Source organism: Anser brachyrhynchus (genome assembly GCF_964034855.1).
Source record: "Anser brachyrhynchus genome assembly, chromosome: 2".
NCBI classification, from domain to species: domain Eukaryota; kingdom Metazoa; phylum Chordata; class Aves; order Anseriformes; family Anatidae; genus Anser; species Anser brachyrhynchus.
This window is the reverse complement of record NC_137695.1, coordinates 19,130,349-19,143,266: the sequence shown is the minus strand read 5'-3', so window position 1 is coordinate 19,143,266 and position 12,918 is coordinate 19,130,349. Positions and strand designations below refer to the sequence as shown.

Below are 12,918 nucleotides of genomic sequence, written 5' to 3'. Positions count from 1 at the left end.
GCAGAATAAATACCGTAGCTGGTGTTGCAGACTTTAATAATCTGATATCTATCAGAGTAACTCCAGAGGAAAGCTTTCAAAGGGTAAGTACTGTTTTGTTAGCCCTCATTTTAAATGCTAGCTAGTAAGGATTCTTTCTAGACCATAAGTTATCGTTATTTGTCTAATATTTATTAAGGCATAAGGGAAGAGTTACCCACTTTCAGAATAGTTTTTGTTCCAAGTTTCCACTATGTATTTCTTGTAAACAAGACATGCAGGCTCTACTAACTAGATTGAAAGGGCTCATGATGTGAGAGTGTCTTTCCAAATTAGCATTGTCTACAAAATGCTTTTAAGGACATCTGTGTTTTTTGTGCTCTTAGGCCACATAAACATTTTTTTTTTCATTTTTGTTTGCTTTTCAGGCAAGAAAAAAGAAGAAATATATAACCAATTTAGCAACATACTTTTCTGGATGTTCTTCACTTACTTTTTTTTTTTCCCACATTATTTAGCTTTCTGTCTTTCTTTCATTCCTCTTGATAGAACCATTCCAGTGTTCCTTCTACACAGAAGTTATTTTTGTATTCTTCAATGTAAGCAGTACTGCTGGGGAGCTCTATCTGCCCTTTTGGTTAAACCTTTTTTGAAGAAGGGCCTATCTTTTTTTTTTCTTTTTTTTTTCTTTTTTTTTTTTTTGTGAAGAGATGATTTTTAGTTTTAAACCAGTCATTCAAGGCATTTATATAAATCATATAATCTAATACTGACTTAGCTCTGGCTCTTTCAAACAAATGGACACATGCTTATATTTCCCACCGTTGGGTTCTGAAATTCAGCAAATGCCGTCCTAACAATTATTACCATTGCTAAACCTAAAATTACTCTATTAGAAAATCCTAAAAGATTATACATTATCAAACAAGCAAATTTAAATGCAATTTATAGAAAAGATACTAGATATTAGGAAGGAATCTAAAACATTATAACAACAACAAACTGTCCCTCAGTCCACATCCCAAAGGGATCTGTGGAATAATCAATGTCTTGAATTACATCAGTGACTTAGAAGAGATGATTAGGTATTGCTGCTGTTGGGTACTTTCGCTACGCCTTGCCTTCTTCTCCTGTTAGAGCTCTGTCAGATATATGAGTTTATTTATTAACAGCTTCTGAAATAATCAAATGATTAGTTCTTTTTAGAATTCACTGGTTTTTTTTTTTCAGAAAAATGAAACAATTTTCTCTCTCTCAGCAATGTTGTACATCTTACGCCATTGCCTTATGGGATACTATCAAAATTAGTAACTATTTACTAAGTTCCTGAGATAAATAGAACTGAAAGCTCAGTCAATGCATGTCAGAGCTGATATGATCATCCAATAGGTTTTTTTTTTCCACTTGGCTTTCTTGCATTACCTAATCTTCAGTGAACTCCCCTTAACATCTGCTTTCACAGAATTCTCCTTAATCCACCTTCATTGTCAGACTGAGTTTTCTTATTTATTTTTTATAATTATTTCTAGAAATGGATAAATAATGATGTTTCTGAGAATTTCAATAAGTAGAGAAAATGACTGATGATGGAAACTTGTTTAAGAAGGTTAAAAGGATATTAGGGTAACACAGTCAATGTGAGTAGAAGTCTGGAATATTTTTATGTCCTCATAATGACTTAAGTATTGCCCCTGGTGCTGCTCAGATCAAACTATCTCTTTTCAAATTACTTTTGCCCAGAACTTTCAGGATTTAAAAAAAAAAAAAAAAAAAAAAAAGTTCATCTGACTCTCTTCTGCAGGAATCTGCTGAAAGTTCCTATAGTATGCAATACTTGTCATACACCTATTACCTGCAAGATGAAACATCTTTGCATCTCCTTTCTGTGTGGATGGTAGTAAGAGCTGTATTTCCTTCATAGCTGACTGGACATTATGTCCCAACTACAGCTGTGTCATCAGTTTATGTTGTGAATGGCACGTAGAGTAGTATAGCATGGCAGAGTATATCTCAGAGTCATCATCTAGCTCAATTAGAATTGATGCAAGCTGCAAGAAAGAAGATAATGATTTGAGGACACTGAAGGTGAAAAAATGCACCTCTGCAATGCACTCTAAAATGCTTAATCCTTAGAACAGGAGGTCTTGATGTTTGGAAATAGAGACTATGTGTTTCACTACTGTTTGGATAATACAGATATTTTTCTATCCAACAAAAATGGGCAAGTGAATTAGGAGGAACAAAGACCAAATAAACAAACAAAAAAGATAACCGTGGCTGTATGGCCAAAACAGGAATCATTTTCTAGTTTCAGCAGGCAAAACTTACCAAAGAATAGCTGAAGAGGCTATCAACACATCCTTTTACAAAGTTAGGCACCCTCACCCATGCTCAAACACATAAAAAGGACTACTACCACTGCCAGTATATTTCTCTTTGTAAGTTGTTTCCTACAGAAGCATCTGTTGGAAAGTGAGTTAGTCTCAAAAACTTCCTGAAAGAGCAACATATTAAAAACTATTCTTCCTTCATTTTGAATATTTCAGATCCCTTTCTAAGGCTTAGAGACCCTCAAAGAGGGTAACTGTGTAGATATAAAATCCTGGCCCTCCTGTAAAGCCTGTAGCTAAATAAATAAATAATAAAAATAAATAATAATAAAAAATAATAAAAATAAATACAAAAATAAATTCAATGAGCTTCTGTGGAGGTAGGATTCATTTTGTGTGTGTACCTCTAAATCCTGGGACACATATGCTCATATAGTTTCAGTAATCAGGCCAGTGGATAGTGCTCAAATAGAAACCTGCATTATGTTCTGGCTGCGGTATTTATTGGGTAGTGAAGACTGTGCCATGTAGCTAGAAAGGACTGAGATGCAGCTTTTTCAAATATTTGTGTATATCCTTTTTGCTTGAACAGATAACATTGTCTTTTGCTGAATTTAGAGGAAAGTGAAGGCACTGAGAAGTATGAGGTCACTGAATGTTCATGCAAGAGTAGAAGAAACCATGTACTGCTCATCGGGTTTTGTCTACTAAAGGTTACTTCATTTCAAAGTTTTTACTTTTGATTTGATATATTTTCAGAAGTTTTAAGGTATATGCTGAAAGATAAGGAAATCACCAATGAGAAAATGCCATAGAAATTCAAATGTACATACTCTTTTTACTGCATCTCCCTCAGATATCCATAAGGTGTACCTATTGTCTATCTATTAGGCTTGCTTTCTCTTTATTTCTGATAATTTGTCATTTATGAATGGTGTTAATACTATAACTATAAAGAAAGCTTTTCAATGAACAAAGATGTTAAAAAAAAGAAAGTAAAGATTCCAACATGGGAAAGGTTTAAGCATTTGAAGAGAAGACATGAACAATACAAGGAAAACAAGATTTTAGAAAGACATCTCTCTTTGTAGCTCAGGAGAGTAAGAATTGCACATTCCTTTCTACATGACTGTGCTGTCTATCTCCTCCCCCATTTTCTCCTCTGAAAAACCCTAAACTGTATTGCAAATTATTATCCACTGGCGCAGGGCCTGGATCCCTTACAAGTTGGAAACCATTTTATATGCTGTAGATTCTTTTCGGTTTTAAAGCCCTTTGTTGGCTTGTGAACAATAATGACATCAACTCTTGAAATCCAAATCAAGCTCTATTCCCTGTTCTGTAAGTCTTGTAAAGCCAGTAGCATCCGTGTATTGTTTCCAAACGGGATAAGTTTGAAATGACATTTCAGACGAATGAGCCGATGTTATGGTTTGTTTTTTATTGATTTTTCATCATATCCTTTAAATGTGAGTAGATAACTTTAAGAAGTAGGTTTTGCGATATATGATAAAACATGTTGCAATAAGGACATTTGAACAATATATAATACTTGAATCTCTCTCGCTCTATGTATATGTAAACCCGAAACTGAAATTAATGTTTAAGCTTCCTTATCAATAAAAAACATAACAGTGTTGTTTTGCAATAGCGATGTGAAGATAATTTTCCATAAGCTAATGTTGGCTGGCATTAATTAGCCACTTATATCATAGCAGTGATATCTGATTGTATGAAAACTAAGATGTACTCAGTACCTTGCAGAGGGTCACTGTTTGTATATAGCATTATATGTTCTTAATATTTATCTCACTAATATGAAATAACTGATGTTATGAGATGATAAGACTGACTTATTCAGCTGGATTCCACTCTAATTACTCTATGTGCTATTCAGGTGTTAGCTGGTTATGTTGCACAAAGGCATTTTTGAGCTCATATCTCTTATAATTGTGTAGATGACAGCTGTGTGTTTAAGGAAGGATGGAAGATAATAAATTCAGTTAATAATAAGATAGGGTAGGCTTTTTATGTCTGATGTTGTTGTTCAAAATTTCTGGTGTTCTAATAAAAAACTAGAAGACTGCCTAACAAAACCTCAATACTGCGCTGAGACTCTGTGACCCTTAGAAGATGTTAAGAGCAAACTTAATGTGGTTTATAAATATAATAGTTTTCTGTAACAGTTTTATTGGCAGTGTGCTGGAAACTGTTCATGAGTTAATTATTACTGAAGTCTTGTAAGGTAGAGAGGTATTGTGAACTCTTAGATGGTATGCCAAGGGCAGGAAAAGTGTTTTTTTGTTTGTTTTTTTAAGGACTGAAATGGGAGCCAGGGCTTGGTAACTCTTGGACCATAGAAAGCTGTGACTGGACATCTTTCCAGACCTGCTTAAGCAGGAAAGGATTTTGAATGTTTTGGGTGGGAGAGGATTAGAGCATCTTTGCAAGATTACTGCTGTGCATAGCTTACAGTGCATAAGAAAAAAGATCCACCCTGTGGTCACGGGAATCTTGATTAGTGGAAGTTTTCAAAGAATGTTTTAATATATGAAAAAAATAATTGGTAAAAGAACATCTGACGAAGAATAAGGCTGTCACTACAGTTCTGTATTGATTCATCTTACCTAGATTACCCTTGATGAGTGTTCTCTAAATTGTTTCTAAAGTTTTCTAGGTTGGTAGTTAAAATGGCAGTTTCTGGCAGAGACCTGCAGTTTTCATCATTTGGAGTTGTGGGGATGAAGCTCTTAGAAAACCTGGTGTTATTAAGTCTTATAGGGGAGTCCAGCAGAAAGGTAGAACAAAATTTGCGTACAGCCACATTTTTCATTATGCTTTCTTCTAAATATTGCCATTTAATTATCCTTTTTTTTTTGGGGGGGGTGGGGGGGAGGAAAAAGCAACTTTTTTAACCTTGTCATTTTGAATAAGAAATAATCCAAATTTTGATCTTTTTTTTTTTGATCACTTTGAATAGCTTTTATAAGGTTTAATTGGATGAATTGATCACAACTTAGAAAATCATGGACATTTAGTCAATAGTGAAGGCCAAAATGAAGTCAAAAAGAAAAAAAAAGAAACTTTTATAAAAGAAACATTACAATCAAATCAGAGCAATGGAAGATGACACCACCATGTGTTTTTCAGCATTTCAGAGGATGGTTTTCTCAGTAGACCATCAGTTGTCATTGCATTCACCATACAGTGCTTTTCAGTGATGGCTATTTTATTAGCCTATCTAGCCAACTCTATCATTCTTTCTTTTCAAAATACTGGAGACAGCTCATGAAAATCTTTTTCTTCTTAGGTCATCACTGATTCGTTATTCTTTTATAAAGATTCATAATAGTTTTTCGTTGTTTATCTTCAGCAATGTAATGTGATTCCAAGGAGAGATGATAATGATAGGAGGAAGGGAATGAATAATAAGAGAGACAGACTATTGGAAACAAAGATACGGTGTTCGTCTAATTGTCTCCATTTCTGACTGTGAGACAGTTACAGAAAGATAGTAGAGAATATTCTTGCCATTTAACTTTGTGAAGTAATGTTTAAACTGTTAGATTCTTCAGGTATGACATGTATGTGGTTGAAAACCCCTAATTGAACCCTTAAGTCAAAGTTGCTCAATTCCCCTTAAATCTTACCAGAATTAGTAGGCGGCAAAGTGTTTTCTTTATGGAGGTACCTCCCTGTAGACTCATATCCCTCACTAAGCAGCCAACTTTGAGATTTTCAGCTACTTTTTTTTTTTTTTTTCTGTACAATGTAGGCATTTCACATACGAATTTTGCATCGTTAAGTAATGATGCAGGTTCAGGTGCAGAGGTTCAAATCAGGTTCAGATTACCTTAAAGAAACTAGATCCAATCATCTTTTTTTTTCACCTTGCACCAGTCTGATTCTTCCTGTTACTTTGCACAATGATGTTCGGATAACTGTACAAGAGGGCAGACACATCATAAATACAAGAATTACTTCTTTCATTTATTTTCTTGACTACTTTTATCTATGATGTGTCAAGGGAAGGGGCTGATGAGCACTCATTACTTAAGGTGTTAGGACACAGTGTTAAAGAGTATTCTGGTCCAAGATCAAAGAAATAATAAGTTCATGCCTAACTTTGTTTAAATATTCTCTTGGACTTCTCATATTCTTAATTATGTGCATAAATACATGATGGAACCAAGGCTGAAATGTACCATACCCCATGGGATCTTGCTTTAAAAAAAAAAAGAAAAAAAAAAAGCTGTAAGTCATGTTAAGATGAACAAGTGAAGTGATTTTTTTCCTTCATACTAGCCTTGTAACCTGGAGTATAGATACAACATGGTGTTTTGATATAACATTTCCACATGAGTGGAGTAACAGCAAAAGAGAGAAGAATAAATGACCCCAGAGAACTTCAGAACCCCTTGATTACCAAACCATCTCACAGGTATAACAATTTTATATCCCTTCAAATTATGGTTTGGAATATGACCTGAATTCCCTTGATATGTTTTAAAAGTTGTCTTGTTCTAGTTGTTTTATTTTAAGGTTCATTAAATATTACATAAATTTATATAAAATCTATTTTTTGCTTTAGTCATCACTGAAAATTAAATGAAACACGAGTTTTTAGGATTTTTTTTTGACAAAAGTGAGAAAAAGAAACAACAATGGAGAGGAGATTCTTTTTCACTTTTTTGTTGTTTGGAAATTTTCAAAAATACAGTTTGCCAAGTTAACACGTGTCATTTTCAGCTGTGATGTTCAGTGAGTGGGAGGCAAAGAACATGCACAGTTTGAGGGATGCTGTAGCTGTGGAGTGTGATAGAAAAGGTAAATCCTGAAACATAAGAAGTCCTAATGTTTTGTGCAGCCCTCTTCCTTTGTTCTCATCTCTCTGACTACATTCCTTGTTTACATTTGACTGGTCTTTTTGTTTCTGTGCTTCCTTTTGGACCCCTTGTCTTTGGCCATCTCCATTTTCTCAGCAGTTGCCTAACTGCCTTCTTGCAGGTTGCTTGGAGTTAATCCTGTACGTTTACTTTGTATTTTGATGTGATGAGACTCACCCTTTCCATTCTTTGGCAGGTATTTGTGCACTTAAAATTTCTGTTAGAAGAGCTTCTGTGGTCTGAGCCCAACTGAGCTACCATCCTGACTTCTCCCGTTGTTGAAAAACATCAGTATCTTGCACCCCTCCTACAAAACCATTGTGTGCAGGAAATAGGTAGTTGATCCTCATTTCCTTCCCTCAGTTTCAAGTAGTTTAAGAGGACTTATGAGTCAGCATCTTGTTTCATCATGTATCATCATCTACGTACTCATATCTAGCCCTTTGTGTTTTCGTTATCATTTCCCTCCAGCGTCGGCTGATTGCATGTCTCTGCAGGATCTCACCAAGAGCTTGTAAACCTAGGGAACGCTAATTGCATCGTAATGGCCTGGCTAACCCGACTTTGCTTCATACCAAACCTGTGCATTTCTCTAATTTTAGCCACTTCCAGTCTCTCAGCAGCTGTGTCATCTTCCTGGGCGACCCGTGATAAATGCAATGTGTTTAATGTATTCTGCCTTTATAAAGACGTCCTTTTTGAAGTCCGTCAGGAACATAAATCAAATGGCTATTACGGGGGGGGGGGGGGGGGGGGGAAGAAGGGGGAAAGCCTAGCATTTCTCCACTTTTGCGGCACTGCCAGTACCTCAGTGAAAAGGCACTTTGAATTGTATCGGCACTGCCAGCAAGAATAGCAGGGCTGCGTTCCTGCTGTGGGAGCACATTGCGCTCCCAACACCATTCTGTGACATTATTTCAGGCTGACTCAGGGGGACAGATGTCTCCTACTAAATCATCAACACAAGTGTCTCAAGCATCTGCTTTTTCCTTTGGAGACTTAACATTTCAGTGTTCAACAGGCCTGATCCTGCTTAAAGTGGTGAATACTTTCCTTTGATCTGCTTAGCAAGCAGATCCCACAAGGCAGCCTTACAGTTCGTTCACCTTGTTTTGAAGGGCCCGGAATAATGACTAACACAGTCAGTCAGCCTCGAGATATTAATCCTTGTCCTCCCTAAGTTACTGCATGCTAAACCTTTGGATACTGTCTTGCAAGCAGTGTTCACCAGATATTTCTCAGGACTCCATTTGATGACATTCCCTGCATTCCTGGCATCTTTGCTTTCCTCCTATGACTCTTAGCTTTCTACACCTTTTCCCAGGGCCACTGCTCACTCCATTTAGGTTTAAAGTTCAAAAGCAACATGTTTGGCAGCTGTTTCTTTTCTCCCTGGTACCTTTCTCATTACAGTAGAGATTGGCTCCTGAAATCCATTTTTCTCCATGTAACATCCCGTCCTGCTCGTGCCTGCAGTTTATGGGGCTGTGCAAACCATTCGTTAGCTGTGTGCAGTGTCCCAGCCCCATTTTCCACTCTCCTCTTTGGCCTCTAACATTTTCCACTTTTCCCCAGAAGAAATTACTTAAGTTCTTTTCTTGATTTTCTCCATATTGCCTTTATGTCTCTACCTGCCTCTGTTAATCTGTTTCTTTCTCTGTTAACCCAACCTTGACAAGAGTTGGTACCACTTCTATTCTGGCTATTTTATTTACAGCTCATGAAGACTTAATACAGTTTCAGTAGGAGCCTCCCTTTGGTGTCAGACAGCAAAAAACCCCTGTCATTCTTCCCCTCGCTGGGCCAGGCCCACTCATGTAGGTCACCCTCATGCTTGTGAAGCTGGTCAAGTGCTGCTCATTCAAACCAGCTGAGGATCTCATGTACAGGTGTGAAGTCACAGGCTCTGCACAACTCCATTTAGTAGGAGGTGCAGGATCTTATCTGCTGGCCAGCAGAGGTTGCTCAGAGCACGTCAGTTGAGTGCTCAGTTCTCTACAGCTCTTTAATTCTTAGTGAGTCCCATCCAAGTTTTCTAATCTTATGCGGGATTTGCTTCAACTTCCTATTTTTCCCCTCACATGGGTTATTCGCTGTGATGCCTCCTATCTGTGGTACAATGGTGGAGTCAGCAAGGGAAGCAGGAGTTGGGGGATTGTCACAGGTGCCCGTACCCTTGCTGCATTTGCAAGTCGCAAAGCACTCTTTGAATTCATTTCCCATCGTTGGGCACTATATATATCCACATGCATGCCTGCAGTTGGAAAAAAAAAAAAAGAAAGAAAAGAAAAGCTCATCTACAATCTAGGAGGAAATGAAGAAATAGATCATTACTGTTTTCCCTCTTTAAATACCCTTGAGGTCATCAGACTGCTGATGAAGGCATCAGTGTGGTGTTGAGTTTGGAAAGGAATATAGAAAGTTAAGAAATATTTTGGAAAGTTCCAAGTGAAGCCATGCTTCAGGTTTGGAGTCAGACCCAACTGTCTTCAAATTTCATTCATAATAAGGTCTTTACGTGGGCTGCAGTAATGGTCTTGATTTAAATTTCTCCAATATGGGCATGTCTAGATCTCCTTAGGGTGATCCAAAGTTTGCTGTATAACACTATGGAGGCCTCTTCTGCCTCCTGGTGCCACCTTGTGCAGGAGTCAGTGGATCCTTCTGCTGCACTACTGTTGTCACTCTGTGTTTGTGTGTGGTTCATTTTTTTTTTTTTTCTGCCAGTCTCTATTTATCAGAGATTGCTGACTCAATCCTGCATCACACAGAGCAGATCTCAGAACAACTCTAGTAAGAGGAGGGAGGGACTTCTGGATCTAGGTGGACCAGTTTTATATATTCTAACTATGAATCCTCATCCAACTATTTGCTTTAGAATTAAAATAAACACATTGTTATGATAAAGGAGGGGGAGAGCAGCATTTTCCCTGAATTAGGGGCGGGGGGGGGGGGGTTGCTGACTTTGTCAAGCATCCTCATTCCTTACCCTCCCTTAGGTTGGAATGGATGTTACACTTCCTTTGGGAGTAGGAAAGTCCAGAGAAAGAGGATGCAATTGTAATTCCCCACTAGGGTGAAAGGGTTTAAGGAAATTGAGTAGCTCAAATTGGTTTTATGCAATAGCTTTAGGAAAGGCAACAGATGAACACTTTTGATTCTGCCATTCGGCAGAGTAATGTCCCTTCCAAAGTGTGGTCTTGAGATGTGATGCAGACCAAATCTCCAGCAGACATGCACCAGAATTTTGTCATTTGGATGTCTCACGTGTTTGGCATTGAGATGGGATTTTGTCCTTAGAAAAATCCATAGCTTTTTTTTTTTTTTTTTTTAAATCAGAGTAGTTTAATTAAAGGTCAGACAGAACTTTTTAGGTTTGTGGGGGTGGTGACATTATAAAAGAAAGAAAAAAATGTAATACAGTTTCAGTATTACTCAAACATTAGCAACAGACTGTTTTGTCTGTGTGGTTTGGAATTGGAATCCATCCAGTTGTTGCCGGAAGGCTACATTTAATTTGTACTGTTTGCATAAATGGCTTATTTGTAAAAATCACATTTTACTTGAACAATTCTAAATGATACATTTCTCATGGGGGAAAAAAATGATCTATTGTTCACTTTAAATAAAAACAGTACTGCCCCTTCCAAAATATCCAATAGACAAAGTCATGAAAAATCTGAGTATACTTGTATGTTGCTTATCTCATCCCAAGAATCAACTCTCCTATGCCCGTATTCCCTAGGTTTGTAAAATTCAAAAGATTCTTTGAATTAGTCTCTTAATTATGATGTTGGCATTATAATTACTTGCTAAGTAAGATTCCTTAACAATAACGTCCTTGTTATCAAAGCAGTTGTGCTCCTTTGCCCGGTGCGAATAGTTGCACGTTCTGATCGGGGCAGGAGCAGTTGTCGTGGGAGCCTGGCGCTCGCTGGGAGAGGAATCCAGTGCTCAGAGAAGGTTGTTTTAGGGCACTGTGCAAAATCTCTTCTACCCCCACCTCCAGCCCATGGGGCAAATGTAGACTAAGGAGAATATAAGACGTCTGCCTATAAGGACTCAAACATCAGGTGGGCAATTTTTCCTCCAACTCGCATCTCATTCATGTGCTGGGGAAAAGATATTTGTTTGTTTTTTTTGGCCTTTAAACCCATTTTAGCACATTTTCACAGTGTATATTCTTTAAGATCAGATGTGGAATAGTAAAAAGACATGACTGGAGAATACTTTTAATCATACCACAGTTTATCTTTACTCTTTTGAAAATTGGTTTCATCAAGAATAATGTAATATTTCTAAGTTCTGATTAAAGGATTCCATGTCTTTGTAGTAAGTGAGAAACCAACAGAGTGTTGCAATGACTGCTGCTAACTCCAGCCAAGAGTTGTATCATTGCTTTGGAAGAATGCATATTTTGCCACTTCTTGTCAGATATGGTTGCTAGATATACATTTGAATCTGTGTGGCTAAACTCTCTCCCATTCTCTTTTACCAGAGGAACATTTCCATTTCTTTGACATACCACCATAGGGTAGCATTTCTGAACTGAGTCCAGCAAAGTTTCTGAGAATATTGCATATTAACTATTGATAGAACATGTTGTGTCTCCTAGCACATATGCCTTTCCTTTACTATTTTTCAGTGCTCTCTTTCTCTTCTCTTCTCTTCTCTTCTCTTCTCTTCTCTTCTCTTCTCTCTCTTCTCTTCTCTTCTCTTCTCTTCTCTTCTCTTTCTTCTCTTCTCTTCTCTTCTCTTCTCTTCTCTTCTCTTCTCTTCTCTTCTCTTCTCTTTCTTCTTTCTCTTCTCTTCTCTTCTCTTCTCTTCTCTTCTCTTCTCTTCTTCTCTTTCTCTCTCTTCTCTTCTCTTCTCGATCTCTTCTTTCTCTCCTTCTCTTCTCTTCTCTTCTCTTCTCTTTTCCTCTCTCAGCATACCTTCATATGTAGAGGTTATTCTCTTTTAATTCTATTGTTCTCCTTTTCCTTTCCTGTTAACAATTATCTCTCCCCCTCCCCTTCTTTTCTCTCTTTGATCCACAGGTTTTGCAGTGCATGTTGGTCTCCCTTCATTCAGAACTTGACATTCAAAGGTACTTGATGAAAATTGAATCCTCTCAGAGAGGTTAGTACTGTACTTTCTTTTTTCTGCACTCTGCTGTGGGTTGAGTTTGTTACCTTTTAACTGTGTGTGGTTTGCATCACAACTAGTGTTCTCAATAAATAAAGATCTGCATGCTTTTTCCCTCTGAAGGTGGTGTCATTCGTATAGATAATTGCATATGGGAGTGTGATGCATCCTTTGATGATTTTATAATTCTGATTTTTCCTTTAATAGCATGATAGACGTGAAGCCCACACTCTTGTCCTAGATAGATGTTTTGAAATCCACCAGCATTTGGTGGGAGGTCATAGATAAATAAGTGATCGCTACCAGCTGTCCCAATTCTAACTTCATTTATGTATTTATTACACATTTGGAACAGAGTTGAGGGATAAAAGTCTTTCTGCAAAGTTAAGGACAGATCTGTGGATGCAGGGGCAAATATTTCCGTATTTGATGTGCAAAAAAGCTTGTTTCCAACTTGCAAATTGATCTTTTTGTGGGATTTAAGTTGAAGGAATACACTTGCTGCAGATCCAAATGGGGATAATGGCCGGAGAGCAGTATAGTTGGCCCAGCTAAAATATAAATTAACATTTAAAAGACCCTCCATTGAGAAGTGT

The 12,918-nt window shown here is 37.3% G+C and overlaps 1 protein-coding gene across 15 annotated transcripts in view; it reads left to right on the top strand.

Moving 5' to 3' along the window:
- Nucleotides 1-12,918, top strand: part of KIAA1217 — a 244,545-nt gene that overhangs the window by 121,339 nt on the left and 110,288 nt on the right. The gene's annotated exons all lie outside the window — the stretch shown is intronic.